This window comes from Miscanthus floridulus, chromosome 7, assembly GCF_019320115.1.
Source record: "Miscanthus floridulus cultivar M001 chromosome 7, ASM1932011v1, whole genome shotgun sequence".
Taxonomy (NCBI): domain Eukaryota; kingdom Viridiplantae; phylum Streptophyta; class Magnoliopsida; order Poales; family Poaceae; genus Miscanthus; species Miscanthus floridulus.
The window spans coordinates 32,435,573-32,451,033 of NC_089586.1; the positions used below are offsets into that span (position 1 = coordinate 32,435,573).

At 44.9% G+C, this 15,461-nt stretch overlaps 1 pseudogene; it reads right to left on the reverse strand.

Annotated features, from left to right (window-relative positions):
- Positions 1-7,198: 7,198 nt before the first annotated feature.
- The window catches only part of LOC136465316 (UDP-glycosyltransferase 73C1-like), a 41,540-nt pseudogene continuing 33,277 nt past the window's right edge, over positions 7,199-15,461 (reverse strand).

The following is a 15,461-nucleotide window of genomic DNA, read 5'->3' on the forward strand; positions in this document are numbered from 1 at the left end:
GCATCCAATTTCTCGTACTCTTTGCCACGGTATAGGATGCAGTCATTAGGACATGCATGTATCTTCTCTATTTCTAGCCCCATAGGACAGACAACTTGTTTTGCTTCGTAGGTAGTGGCGGGCAATTCATTGTACTTCGGAAGCATCTTCTTTTGGATTTTTAGTAACTCTCCAAATCCCTTGTCAGATACACCATTCTTTGCCTTCCATTGCAGCAATTCTAGTGTGGTTCCCAACTTTTTCTGCCCTGCATCACAAGTTGGGTACAACAATTTCTTGTGATCTTCTAGCATCCGCTCGAACTTGATCTTCTCCTTTTCACTTTCACATTCTCTTTGTGCATCACGAATGACCTGACAAAGATCATCAGCCGGCTCATCTTCTGCGGCTACCTCTTCTTCAGCTTCTCCCATTGCAGTATCATTGAAGCACGCACCATCAGGAATAATATCATTGTCGTCCCATTGTTCTTCTTCATCTTCTTCCATTACAACACCGGTTTCTCCGTGCTTTGTCCAACAAATATAGTTTGGCATGAAACCCGACTTGAACAAGTGTGAATGAAGAGTCCTTGAGCAAGGATATTCCACCGTATTCTTACATATGGCACATGGGCAGCACATGAAACCGTCGCGTTTGTTTGTCTCGGCCGCACGTAATAAAGAATGCACGCCGTCAATGAACTCTTGTGAGCGGCGATCAGCATTATACATCCAATGACGGCTCATCTGCATTACATGACATAAATATCATATTAAAACCTAGATCATAATTAATTATTTATACAACATGCGTGCCACCACAAAAGATACAAATTTATGAAAGCATCGCTACAATGTAGACAATCCCAACTACCACTAAAAGAACTAAAGCTAAAATACATTTCAGGAGCACAAGGATTTCGCGACCAATCTCAACTAAAACAGACAGATCCCCCGATTGTGCAACATCTTTGGGCTTCTTCGACTGGATCACTGCCTCATTAGCCGCCGTATCTGCCTGTTGTGCAAGATATTTTTGCACGAGTTCAACATACTCTTCCTCCCAGTAGAAGCCTGAACATCGTCCACTGCCATCCCACTGAAATTAAAACAAAAAACTAGAACTTTAATCACAACCATCATGAAAATAGGTATAAACTAACCATAATCATTAAATACGATAAAATAACTCACATTGCGATCCGGACACTTGTAGAAGATACGATCCTTGTTGGGACCCTCCTTCTTCACTCGGTACTCCATCACAATCTTCATCTCATCACGACACTTGCCGCATGGAATGAGAGGAAGGCCCGGCCTAAGTCGCTTTGGAAACCCATGAGAGGCCGAGGACCCGGAAGCAGTTGCCATCTACTCTCTATACTCATTTTTTAATACACTATAAATTTCTTCTTTTATAAACAAATAAAATTAACAAACTATAAAATTATCTAGATCTCTAAACAATGATATTTTTAATGGTCATTGTGTTCTCGTCTTTTACTGCGGCAGGTAAGTAATTCATATGATATTTCCGCAAATTAACAGAAGAATGGGAATGTACACACATAACAGACTACTACGACGATATCGGGACGTGTGAATAAATAACCATCCGTACTAGTTGACCTTGCTTACGTGATCATCTCGGCGAGCATTTCTCCACCGGACAGCACCGTACTTGGTCAAGGAAGAGCTCCGATTCTATGAGGAAGGGAACACGGTCTCCCACGACCGTTGTCGCTCTCCCTCGTAGAATCAAAGCTCCTCCTTGATGTCCGTTACCGCTCGACAGAGAACATGCTTGCCGAGCTGAACACGGCCCGCAAGTTCAACTAGTACGGATTTTCTATAATTTTCTAACTATTTTCTAAGTTTTTATTTATATATACTACGTTTAGGTACGGTGATTGACAGACTACTACGACGATATCGGGACATGTGAATAAATAACCATCCGTACTAGTTGACCTTGCTTACGTGATCAGCTCGGCGAGGATTTCTCCACCGGACGGCACCGTACTTGGTCAAGGAAGAGCTCCGATTCTACGAGGAAGGGAACACGGTCTTCCACGACCGTTATCGCTCTCCCTCGTAGAATCAAAGCTCCTCCTTGACGTCCGTTACCGCTCGGCAGAGAACATCCTCGCCGACCTGAACACGGTCCGCAAGTTCAACTAGTAAGGATTTGCTATAATTTTCTAACTATTTTCTAACTTTATATTTATATATACTTTAACCTTCTTTCATGTAAATATGCAAGCTTAAAGTGATTTTGAGCTCAAATTGCTTACAAATGAAAAAAAACCACAATAAAGAACCATAAATATATATAGTGAATAAAATGGTATAAGAAAATGGTAAAAAATGAGAGTATGAGATTGGTAACCTTTACAACTGAAGAATCGACGGAGGAATCGAAGAATGGATGGAGGAACAATGGAGGGAGGGAGGAAGCAAGAACACTACTGCAGTGAGCTTCAAAATGTGCTGAGCTCGGGCTCGGGGAGGAAGGAGGAGACGGCCGATTTATAAAGGGAGAACATTTAGTCCCGGTTGATAGATCCAATCGGGACTAAAGGTAACTTTCCAACCCCGGGCGCAGCCACGGCCCGGGAGTAGACCTTTACTCCCGGTTGGAGCCACCAACCGGGAGTAAAAGTATACCTTTAGTCCCGGTTGGTGGCTCCAACCGGGACTAAAGGTCCCTGCCACCTCTGTCTGGCGCAGTAGCCGTTGGGCAGGAACCTTTAGTCCCGGTTGGAGCCACCAACCGGGACTAAAGGTATTTCTAGTCCCGGGGGCAAAAAATTCCGGGACTAGAGCCCATTTTGGTCGAGGATCAAAGGTCTGTTCTCTACTAGTGATGTGTGAGTACTGTGATTTGCAAGCAAACTCGTAGAACTCAGAGTAACTCTAAAAGCTTCTTTATATGATTCCTGGTTGACAGGAGTACATATTTTAGTGAGAAAAATGCTCTGCAAGAACTTCTTTAATTGGATCTTTAAACATTGTCATTCTTTATTTCAGATTTTTTGATAGCCAAAGACGAAGAGCAAGAATGAATCACAAGAAATAAAAAAACTATTGGAAGATGAAAAAATATAGAAAATAATTTTTATTCAAATAGCTTTTTAAATAATAATTTAGAAAACGAGTTTAATAAAGACTCTTAGAGATCCTCTTAGCAGCCAGGTCTCGCATCATCAGATCTTGAGGACAAAAAATTGTTTGCGCCGCTGCTTTTTTGTCCTTGCATGCGCATGGTTTTCAACTAGACATCTAGCAAGTACGTAGCAATTAGCGAAGTACTATACTGTATGTTCAGTTGTTCAACTTGTTATCCTTAGTGTGTACGGCAAATAATGTGTGTTTTCCTAGACCTGAATTTCAGGATGGTTGCAGCCAGAAGGTGATTGATTGCTCTCCCTTGAACCATGCATAACCATCAGCTAGATGTTCTTCTACAGCTCTAATCCTGGTACCACTTAGGAGTGGTAATGCTCTAGCTAGACCTCATTTTCACCTGCACTTTTTTTACCGCATTTTTATCGATGTGAAAACGAGCAACTAGGAACTTATTAGTCATTTCAAAATGATTCACGAGAGAGGATACTCAACTTTTAATATCAGCGTCGAGTAAAAGGTGATGGACGAAGGAAAAAGCCCATTCCCATTAGTTCAGTTAAAAGCGATGGTGGTTAGAAACTTAGAACGAACCATCACTATATCAACTCAACGGTGATGTGTTTCTCACTGCGGTGCTTTGGCTGCCCAACCAGTTTGCTCGTGAACCAAACAGACGACAAAGCTTAGACGACACGACTCCTGGAAATGGTGCCCACAAATTAAAACATATGCTTCAATGTGATCGGCGTGCAAAAGGGGGAGGCATATGTATATCCCAGGGCAAATTTGGGAACGAGGAGGCCACGAGACAAACGAGATCCGTCGCGCCGTGCAGGACTCGCGCGGTTCGTTATGCATGCGTTTGTGCGGGAGAAGAAGCCAAAGGCAATCATACACCTGCTCGAGATCGAGAAGCGTGCGGGGCTGGGTACTGGGTTGGCTGCCGTTGGTCGGCAGGCAATGCCGGAATTACACCGTACGTGCATGACTGTACACTGATGTGTTCGTTCCATACTTAGAGCGTGCTTAGTTTCAGGGAGTTGGAATTTTGGGCTATTGTAGCATTTTTGTTTTTATTTGACAATTAGTGTTCAAACATGGACTAATTAGGCTCAAAACGTTCGTCTCGCAATTTTCCCACCAAACTGTGCAATTAGTTTTTTTTTCGTCTACATTTAATGCTCCATGCACGGGCCGCAAACATTCGATGTGATAGGTACTGTAGCACTTTTTGGGATTTTGGGGTGGAACTGAACACGCGCTTATTACGGTAATGCTCAGGATCGAGCGTCCGTCCCATCAAACATCCCTTTCTAGGTCTCCGTGCGTGTTACCAGCCCAACAAACCTGTCCATCTCTCTAAAAAATATCTTCCTACTCGATCGCCCACCACACACTTCACAGCGACGTGCGGCCGTTAGCCCGCCCCACTCCGCATTCGCCGGAGTGGCCATCTCCTTCGCGATCGCGCTGCTCACTCCTCGCTCCTGCTCGTCGCGCGCCTCACCCGCGCCTATCGTTCCTTGCTCCCACAGTCCCACCCGCTGCGTGCCCACCCGCGCCATTGGGCGCACCACCCGTCTCTGCTGGTGCTGTCACGTGCCTCAGGTGGGTCCCCACCGAGCTAAGGGCACCCACGAGCACGACCCGTGCTGGTGGTGCTCGCGCATTGCCGCTCGACGCCGGCTCCCACTCTGAGGTCGGAATCAACTGCCCTGGCCTCTCCCTCCCCCTATGTTGTAAATGTATGTTTCAAGTGTTTCAGATGAGAGGTATGTTGCAAGTATTTTATATGGTTGTTGCAAGTGTAGATCGGGATGTTGCATATATTGTAAGTGTTTCAAAGACATGTTGCAAGTGTTTCAGAGGCTTGTTGTAAGCGTTTTTGATCTGGATGTTGCACATATTTCAAACATATGTTGCAAGAGTATTTTCAAAATGTTTGAGCTGTTTTAGTTTTATGTTGCAATTAGTGTTCTCATGTTGGAAGTTACAATTGTGTTTATCTGGATGTTGCATATGTTTCGCACACATGTTGCAAGTGTATGTTTCAAATGTTTCATTTGCTTTAAACATATGTTGCATTTAAGTGTTTCATGTTGTAAGTGTTTTGTGTTTCAGAGGTATGTCTAGAGAGTCATATGGCACGCCCCGGATGCCGGGGAAAGGGCCGCGCGGCGCGCCCGAGGTCTTGTGGATGGGGCGTTCTCGTCCTCATCCCTGGTCCCAGGTCCCACCGCGCGGAGAGAGAGAGGAGGGGGTTAGGGGAAGGAGTGGCGGGCACGGGGCGGGGTGAGGCGGACGGGGATAGGGTACGCGTGCGGGGCAGGACGAGGCGAACGCGGATGGATGTGCGCGCGCAGCAACGAACGAGGCAAGCGGCAGGCGCGGGCGAGCGGGCTGGCGACCGAAGCTAGAGTCACGCGATGTCGTTTTCTAATGGACCGTTCTGCTAGGCCATTTGGTGGGAGTGTGCCCAGGTTACCGTCCGACGAAATCCTACCCTATCAGACGTTAGAGCGCCAGCAATTCCCTACTTACTATCGATGTCATTCCCATGGCTATTCTGATTACCAGTTGGAATAGAATATACGGATACTAGTGCATTTTGATGTACCGTTCCAGATTTAATAATTTAGTTATATAATATATATGTGAATTATTACTAAAATTAATAAACATTAAAGCAAATACAAAGCACTGTCACAAGCCTTTGCACAAAAAAAAAGCACTACCACAGGCCCAACAACATCTCGAGCTCATTGGCCTGTGTGAACTACTCATCCACGGAAACCCAACGAAGAAAGGCATCGAACAACCATAGTCAACCCATCCCCGCAAAGAGGCTTGAGGCAGGCGCAGGCTGATCCCTTATGTCCCTATACTTTACTTATTTTTGGTATGTACTGAATGCCGCTGAACAAAGAGGAGATTTAGCTGGGGGGGGGGGGGGGGGGTGGAATTTGCAACAATGCGCCAAGTATAAACCATTTATTGTTTGTTGATGATTCTTTGTTGCTCTTAAAAGCTAATGAACAATGCGCTAGCCATCTACAAAATATTCTTTCAATTTATGGGGTTTGCTCAGGGGCATATAATCAATAAGGACATGTCCTCAAATCATGTTTAGGAAGAACCCAAGAAACAATGTAAAACAAAGCATGATGGCTACTCTGAATATAAAGTCAGAGGCAAGAAATGAGAGATATCTTGGCTTACCTATTTATATATATGGGCAGGTCAAGATCAAAAACCTTTGCATACCTCACAGACCGTGTGTGGAAAAGGATCCAAGGGTGGATGGAGAAACTTTCGTCGAAAACTAGGAAAGAAGTACTAACTAAAGCTGTTGCACAAGCCATTTCCCACGTATGCAATGTCTTGCTTTGACCTGACAAAGACCTTATGTGATGACATTATTAGCACTATGATTTGCTAATACTGGTGGGCGCAACAATATGACGAGAAGAAAAGTGCATTGGCTATCATGGGAGACTCTCTCCCAAAGGAAAAGTCTGGGAGGGCTTGGCTATCGTGATTTGCACTTGTTTAATTTGGCTATGTTGGTTAGACAGGGTGGCGACTTCTGCAGGCACCAAACTCAATTTATGCTCAGGTTTTGCAAGCGAAGTACTTCCCAAGTTGGAACATTTTGGAGGCAAAGAAGCAACCAGGTATTTCCAATTCGTGGAGAAATATTTTGCATGGAATCAAAGCCCTTAAAGAGGGCTAATTTGGAGAGTTGGTAGTGGTGAGAACATTAATATTTGGCTTGATCCTTAGATTCCTACTAGAGTGTCGAGAAGACAATGAATAGCTTGAGACAGAAACATCATAATACGGGTATCTGAACTAAATGATCCAATCACTAGACGTTGGGACAACCAGGTTGTGAAAGATATTTTTTGGGAGGAGGATGTGCAACACATTTTGGCAATCCCTGTTCGACAAGACATGGATTATTTTTTTAGCATGGCACTATGACAACAGAGATATGTTCTTTGTAAAGTCAGGATATCACGTCCTGGAAGAAAATAAATCAAGACAATTGCAGCGGCAGCTGGGAGAGACGCCTATAGCAGGCGGTGCCAAATTCACTCTTGATTGGAATATTGGAATAGGATATGGAACTAAAAGTATCCCCCTCACAAACCACACCCACACACACATGTATGGCGGGTTGCGCAAAATAGCCTTCGACTGTGAACAAATATAAGTCGGAGAGGTATGGATATACATACAAGGTGTCCAGTTTGCTAGAGGGTTGATGTGGATGGAGGCCACTTATTTGTGAAGTATAAATTTGTTCTACAGTGTTGGCTGACCCTGAACATGGAAACACAAGAATCAAGGGGTCAAATGGGATCGATCAGCCATTCCAGTTGGTACCAGAATGGAAGATCATAATGGGATTGATAAGCTTGGTACTTCATCTTCGTCTTCGTCTTCATCCCCCCTCCTGCAAGCGCTGATCACTGCAAAGTCTGCATTTGTGCTTGTCAGGTGCTGTGCCTGACGCGTACTAGACACCAAAGTGATGTAGACTCCGTAGTTCTCAGGTGCTGTGAGCATCAGCCATACTGCTGGGCAAGACAGGTCTCAGGTCTCAGGTCTCAGGAGAAGTTGTTGCTTCGCTGGATTCAGACTTTGATTCTCAAGAGTACTCCGATTAACCCCCACGCCCGCCCGCCCGCCAAACCCCCCCGGCCGTGCCCGGCCGTGCGCGCCTCCAGATCGTGTAGCCACCGCTGCACCTCCGCCGTGCTTGCCTCGGAGTCCTTCACGACCCAGTGGTACGGCCTGCCGGAGTCCTCGAGGCCGTGGCCGACCTCGAACAGCTGCTTGGGCCTTGGGGCGCTTGCGCGCGACGCTGCCGAAGCTGACGTACACGACAGAGCAGGGGGCCTGCTTGTCCAGCCACGCCGTGATGGCCAGCGGCGCCGGCGGCCACCTTGCCGCTCGACGCCGTGGCCTCGGCGTCCCGGTTACAGAGGCTGAGCGGGCCGAGCGTCCACACTGGCTTGCCCAGTGCCGCCTCGTAGCGCGACACGAACTGGGCCTCGAGGTCCAAGAACGTGTTCACGACTGCGCCATCGGCTGTGCGCATGGACTCCATGGCCTCATCGCGCAGCAGCTGGGTCGCTGGGTGGGTGAAGTAACCTGGCGCGGTGGCTTTCGTCACCACAACCGGCACGAGCATTTCCGGCACGGCATGCTTGTCCTGGTCGCCGCCCGCGGCTATCCGCTCGTGCAGGCCGTGGTTGGAGGCCTGGAGGTCGCAGAGAGAGAAGAAGCACGACGGCCCGTAGAATAACAGCCGCGGGATGCCGAGGCTCCTGGCCACGCCGGCCGTCCACGGGTTGCACCAGTCAGAGATGATGCAGCTGGGGCGCGGCGTCAGCGAGCGCACGTAGGCGTCGAACGGGCCGGCGAGCTCTCGCAGCTCCAAGAAGAAAGGGAGGAACTGGCTATTGTTGGGCGAGCATGTCGGAATTCTGGAAATCGGGGGGCAGACTGGAGTCAGCCGGCGGGAAGGGCAGCTCGACGAACTCGAGGAGCAGCCCAGCGCGCGCGGCCTGCTCGGTTCTCGGCGACGCCGCGCTGCTGCACGACGTTGAGCGGCGTGGTGACCACGCTCGCGCGCGCTCCGCCCTCCGCGCTCCGCGAGGAGGCGCGCGAGGTCGACCAGCGGGATGACGTGGCCCTGCACCACGAGAGGGACCAGGACGAAGTGTGGCGACGGAGGCGGTGTCGCTGTCAAGGAAGCAGAGAGGGGCGTGCTCCGTGCGCACCATTGTCGACGTAGAGGCGAGTGGCAAGGAACTTGGGGAGCATCCGGATGGATGAAGAATGTTGGCCACTCAAGAGGCAAACAATTTGGCCACTCAATGTTGGCCACCGAGAATGGTACAAAGTTTCTACTGGAAATTGCTTGGGAAAAATTACTTGAGTTTCCGTGCTGTTCGCTTAAGCTTATTGAACACTACTTTTCAGACATAAAACAATGTTTTTTTCTCATAATATTTCAGCATAAGCATCAGCATAAACTAAATTTCAGCATATATATGGTGGATCTAGGATTGCATGTCAAAACTACTTTCTTTTGAAAATACGAATTCAGAGGACCCTTGTCTAGATCAGCAAAAGCTATCATCCTATGCATGTTAGTTATTAAATCATCAATCAAATTCTACAACTACCATACACCACACAAGCATGTATATTCAAATTTAAAAACTTATGCAATGCAAGCAAGCACATGAATATGCACATATCAAATGCAAACAACCAAGTTTATGAGCTTGCTCTCCCTACTTGTGTGCTTCTCTTGTCCAAAAATTTTGATCATTCTCCATTCTTCAATGTTGCTCCCTCCATGTTCATGTCCAACTTCTACTATGCATTTTCATATCTTTGTTCCAACTTCTCCCCATGATGCATTTTCATATCTTTGTTCCAACTTCTCCCCCTTTGTCATCAGTTTTCATAAAAGGTGCACTTCTTATTGATATAAAGGATTGCATTGGGGTAAATGATTGACACATGAATTTTGCAATTTTTATGGACACCACCATATATGTTGGAATGACATCTCACGTAGGATCTTTTTTGACCTTGATACCAATTTGTGGGGCACCTCCCCCTATGTCACAGCATGGGTCATTCACTTGATAAACTTGAGCTCTTGTATGTGAGGGAACTTGCTTTCCATGATGATCACTTAAAGTTGAGGATCACTTATGGAACCACCATTTAGACCAACTAGATACCACTTGTATGAATGCTATTTGTGACACAATGATAATCTAAATGTACTACGTGTAAGAACAATTATGGAACCACTTGTAGGATTTTCAATTGTAACCATTTCTTGAACATTTGTCATGTTCATGAGCTTCTATGTTTGACTTGAACTAGATTGATTTGCCTAAGTTTTCAAGTCTGGTTTGAACCCTCTCTAAGCTTCTTCACACACATAAAGCGGTTATCTTATCGAGGTTGTACTTGTCACTTGTTGGCAATCCAAAATAAATCAAGTACTTGGGTTCACTAGCTCATGAACAAACTCATACACTACCACTAGATTCAACTAATCATTCAAGCAAAAGTGGTAGGCTATAAATTTAAAGTTTTTCATTTGTCATGCATGACACTATTGGCATTTACTATATGTACTAACCACATACTAGTAAGGGATGAAAATGATCATACACATTACAATGATACCTTTGCTATCTTGGAGTAGAGGATAGTCAATAGATTTCAATTAAGCTCCATAATAGTAATGTGAAGTCCAATTTAAGCTTGGTAAATACCAATCATCAATAATGAAATCCATACTTCATCTATATGAAATGAGAACCACTTATATGATCAAGCACACTTTCTTATTGTGGTGGTTCGCTTGCTTCATCATCTTTCAATGCTTGCTTGAGAGCACCATATGTGAGAACAACACTTGAATTATCATGACTAGCTCTCTTTTGGGTGTTGCTTGCTTTTCTTAGATCAATCCCTTTTGATTACTTTAACTAAGCATCTCAAATATTTCTTAGATCACTGAAAGCATCTAGGCCCTTAGTTGGATTTCGGTGATTAATGTCAATACAAGATTACTATAACTAACGTGTGTTTTGTAGAGGCAATTAAGTTAGGTCATGGTAATGGAGATCGATTGGGCAATCGAGTTGGTTATGCCCCTACGATGGAAATCGTTTCGGTTTTCAAAGGATGGACGACAAGGTTAAGGATAACTAGTTCTAAGTGTCGATTGGAGTTGGAGAGACACTTAGAGTAGTTTAGGACTTTATTTTTCCTTTGGCCGTACTATGAAGGGGGGTATGAACGGGTAGCTTGACCTAGTTGAGTCTAGTGAGTTAGGTGTGGTGCACACTTGTTAAAACTAGCTCTAGGTAGCTCCTATGAATGCCTAAGATCCTTTGGAGCAAACTTCATTCACATATGTTCGAAAGTTGGAAGTGAATGGAGGGTCAAATACTGACCGGACGCTGGCTCCGGTGCGACCAGACGCTGGCCGCAGGGTCCAGTCAGTTCATTTGACTGAGGAGATCAAGTCTAGTGTGATCGGACGCTGGAAGGTCAATGTGACCGGACACTGAGGGCCAGCGTCCGGTCGACTCCAGTAAGGGTCCAGACTTGAGAAAGTGTGACCGGACGCGTCCGGTCAGTGGTGACCGGACCCTGAGTATCCAGCGTCCGGTCGATTACAGTAAGCATCCAAGAGTGACCGGACGCGTCCGGTCAGTACTGACCGGACCCTGATAGCGTCCGATCATCACGTGAAAACTGTTGCGCGGGTTGAACTGACCGGAGCGTCCGGTCAAAACGATCGGAGCGTCCGGTCACCCCGTAGAAGCTCATAACGGTTTATTTTTCAGGCTGCCTTATAAATAGAAGCTCCACTCATGAGTGGAGTCACTTTTGCTCATTCCAACAGCTGAGAAACACGTTTGTGAGTGCCAAGAAGAGCAAGGTCCTAGTGAGGTGTTTGTGATTTGAGAATCCAAGAGAGTAGCCTCAGTAGCAAATGAAGAGTAGCAAAGTGTGCATCCATCTTCTCATTAGGCTTCGCGTGGTCAAGTGAGAGTTCGTGCTTGTTACTCTTGGTGATTGCCATCACCTAGATAGCTTGGTGGTGATTGGGAGTTTGGTGTTTACTCGGCAGAGCTTGTGGGTGACCCAACTCAAGTTGTGAGCGGCTTTGGGTGATTCGTCGCGATGGAGTGTCGAAGAATCAACCCGTAGAGAGCACTTGATCCTTGCGCGGATCAAGGGGGAGCTACACCCTTGCGCGGGTGCTCCAATGAGGACTAGTGGGGAGTGGCGATTCTCTGATACCTCGGCAAAACATCACCACGTTCCTTTCTCTCTCTATTTACTTTGAGCACTTACTTTGAGTATTTACTTTGAGCAATTCAATACTTGTTTTACATCCATAGAATTGCTTGCTAGAGTAAGTTTGGAACATAGGTTGCGAGTTCATTGTGCATTAGTTTGATAGAAACACTTTTCTAGGCACAAGGGGTTAATTGGGCTATCCGTAGGATTTGATTATTGCAAGAGAATTTAGAATTAGCCCAATTCACCCCCCTCTTGGGCATCTTAATCATTTCAATTGGTATCAGAGCCTCGTGCTCATGTTTTTAAGCTTAATCGCTTAGAGCAAGATGTCTCACGGGGATAGACCTCCTCCTATCTTTGAGGGAGATGATTTTCCATATTGGAAAATCCGCATGGAGGCGTACTTAGAAGCTCTAGACGTTGGAATTCTTAGAGCCGCCTCTCAAGGGTTCCCAACACCTAAGAATGCCGTACAACTTCAAGGCGATGAAGTAAATTATGAAAAATGGAATGCAAAAGCTCGCAACACCATCTTTAGAGGCCTTTGCAAAGATGTGTTCAATCGTGTAAGGAACCACAAAGACACCCATGCACTATGGTCGGACGTTTGTGCGCTCCATGAGGGAACCAAGAGTGAGCATGAGGAACGCTATCATCTTGTAATTAAAAAGCTAAATTCTTTTGAGATGTTTCCCAAAGAAAGTGCTAATGAGATGTATTCTCGTTTAAATGTTCTTGTAGAGGAAGTCAATGGGCTTGAACTTACTCAAATGTCACCATCTGACATTGTGAGAAAAATCTTGAGTGTCCTCCCCATTGACAAATATGGGCATATTGTGACCGTGCTACATCAAGGTGATCTTTCCGTCGCTACACCGACATAAATCTTGGGAAAGATCAATGCTCATGAGATGTACATGCACATCACACCACAAGATGGCTCATCTTCTACAAAGAAGAAAGAGAAGGACTTAGCATTCAAAGCTAGCCAAGATAAGGGCAAAGCTAGACTTGAGTATGAGAGCTCAAGTGATGAAAGTGATGAAGAAAGCCTTGCTCTCATGGTGAAGAAGACCACCAAGATGCTAAAAAGGCTAAACAAGAGTGGCATCAAGTTTGATGGCAAGAAGAAGAAGTTCTTCACTAGCTCAAGAAGAAAGCCAATCTCTAAGATGGATTGCTACAATTGTGGTGAACTTGGCCACCTAGCTCATCAATGCACAAAGCCTAAGAAAGACAAGTTCAAGAACAAGGGCAAGAGAGATGATTCAAGTGATGAAGATGAAAAGAAAAAGAACAAGCCATACAAGAAGAGAGATGGCAAAAAGAGGGACTTCTACAAGAAGAAGAAGAGTGGTAAGGCCTACGTTGTCGGTGATTGGCTCACGGACATTGATTCATCAAGTGGATCATCCGATGATGAGAGTGATAATGAGAAGGTGGCTGCCATTGCTATTGATCGTGCATCCTCACCGCCACCATCGCCATCATCCTCTACACACCTATGCCTTATGGCCAAGGGTGAACGCAAGGTAACTAAGAGTGATGATAGTAGTGATGATGAGCAAGCTAGTGATGATGATAGCGATAGCGATGATGACTCACCTACATATGATGATCTTGTCAAAATATTAAGAAAATGCACTAAGATCATTAGAAAGAGTAGAGCTACAAATGAAAAACTTGATGCTAAAAATGATTCACTTGTAGCTAAGTGTGATACATTAGAAAAGGCTAATGATGAGCTCAAAGAAACAAATGATTCTATATCATCCAAACTCAAGGAGCTCAAATCTTCTAAGAAAGAGCTTAAAGATAAACATGATAAACTTGAATGGGTGCACAATAAGCTTATCACTAGTCATAACAAGCTAAAAGATGAATATACAACTCAAAAGATCAATTATGATACACTTGTTATTACACAAGAGTTCTTACCAAATGAGCCACATGTTGCTACTAACCATGTTGTTAAGATTGATATAGCTACCTCATGTGATGATTTAATTGATGAGAGCATTGAGCATGGATCTAGTAGCAAAGGCAAGCAAGTGGTTGAGTGCAATGACTATGATGAGTATGTCAAGCTCAAGAGTGACCATGAGAAGCTCATGAAAGATCTTGAAGAGATGAAAAGTCACAACACCATTGTGCTAGAAACTCTTGATCATGACAAAGAGTTGATCCTTGAGAATGAGAAGCTTAAAGAAGAAAACAAGAAACTCAAGGAAGAGAAGAACAATGATATTCTCAAGGAAGAGAACAAGAAGCTCAAGATGGAGAAACAGCATCTCAAGGTGGGATTGAGCAAGTTTGCTAGAGGCAAGCATCTCCAAAGTGAGCTACTCATGAATACCGTCATGAAGATGGATAGAAGTGGCATTGGATATATGGCAAGTGTAGAGAAGAAGAAGGCTCAAGCTCAACACCAACAATTAAAGCCAAAGCTAAAGCCAAAGAGATGTTTTGAGTGTGGACAAGAAGGCCACTTTGCTCATGAGTGTCAAACTCCACCACCACAACCCTTGCCCAAGCATGCTAGACCCTTTGCTTTCAATGCTCACTACATGCTTAGACAAGATTCTAGTGGAAAGATGAAAGTCATGTTCTTAGGACCCCCCAACAAGAGTAGGCCTAAGAAGATTTGGGTGGCTAAGTCACTTGTTGAGAAGGTGAAGGGCCCTCAACAAGTTTGGATTCCTAAAGTTTGAATCTCATGTGTGTAGGTGAACTACAAGACCGGTGGAAGTCATTGGGTTATTGATAGTGGTTGCACTCAACATATGACCGGTGATCCTCGTATGTTCACCTCACTAGATGAAGAGGTAGATGGACAAGAGAAAATAACATTTGGAGATAATTCAAATGGCAAGGTTAAAGGATTGGGCAAAGTGGCAATATCAAATGATCATTCTATCTCCAATGTGCTCTATGTTGCTTTATTGAGCTTCAACTTGCTATCCGTTGGGCAATTGTGTGATCTTGGCTTCCAATGTTTTTTCACCGAGAAGGAGGTGGTTGTATCTAAGGTAGATGACAATCAAGTGATATTCAATGGATTTAGATACAACAACCTATATCTAGTTGACTTCACCTCTGAAGATGCAAACTTGAAGACTTGCCTATTCACCAAAACAACACTTGGGTGGCTATGGCATAGAAGACTTGCTCATGTTGGGATGAGCTCACTCAAGAAGCTTATGAAGAATGATTTGGTGAGAGGGTTGAAGGATGTGAAGTTTGAGAAGGATAAGCTTTGTAGTGCATGTCAAGCCAGCAAGCAAGTTGCAAACACTCATCCAACCAAAGCTTTCATGTCAACCACAAGAGTGCTAGAACTCCTACATATGGATTTATTTGGACCAATAGCATACAAGAGTTTGGGAGGAAATCTCTATTGTCTTGTGATTGTGGATGACTATTCAAGGTACACATGGGTGTTCTTCCTTCATGACAAATCCAAAGTTGCATCTTGTTTCAAGAAGTTTG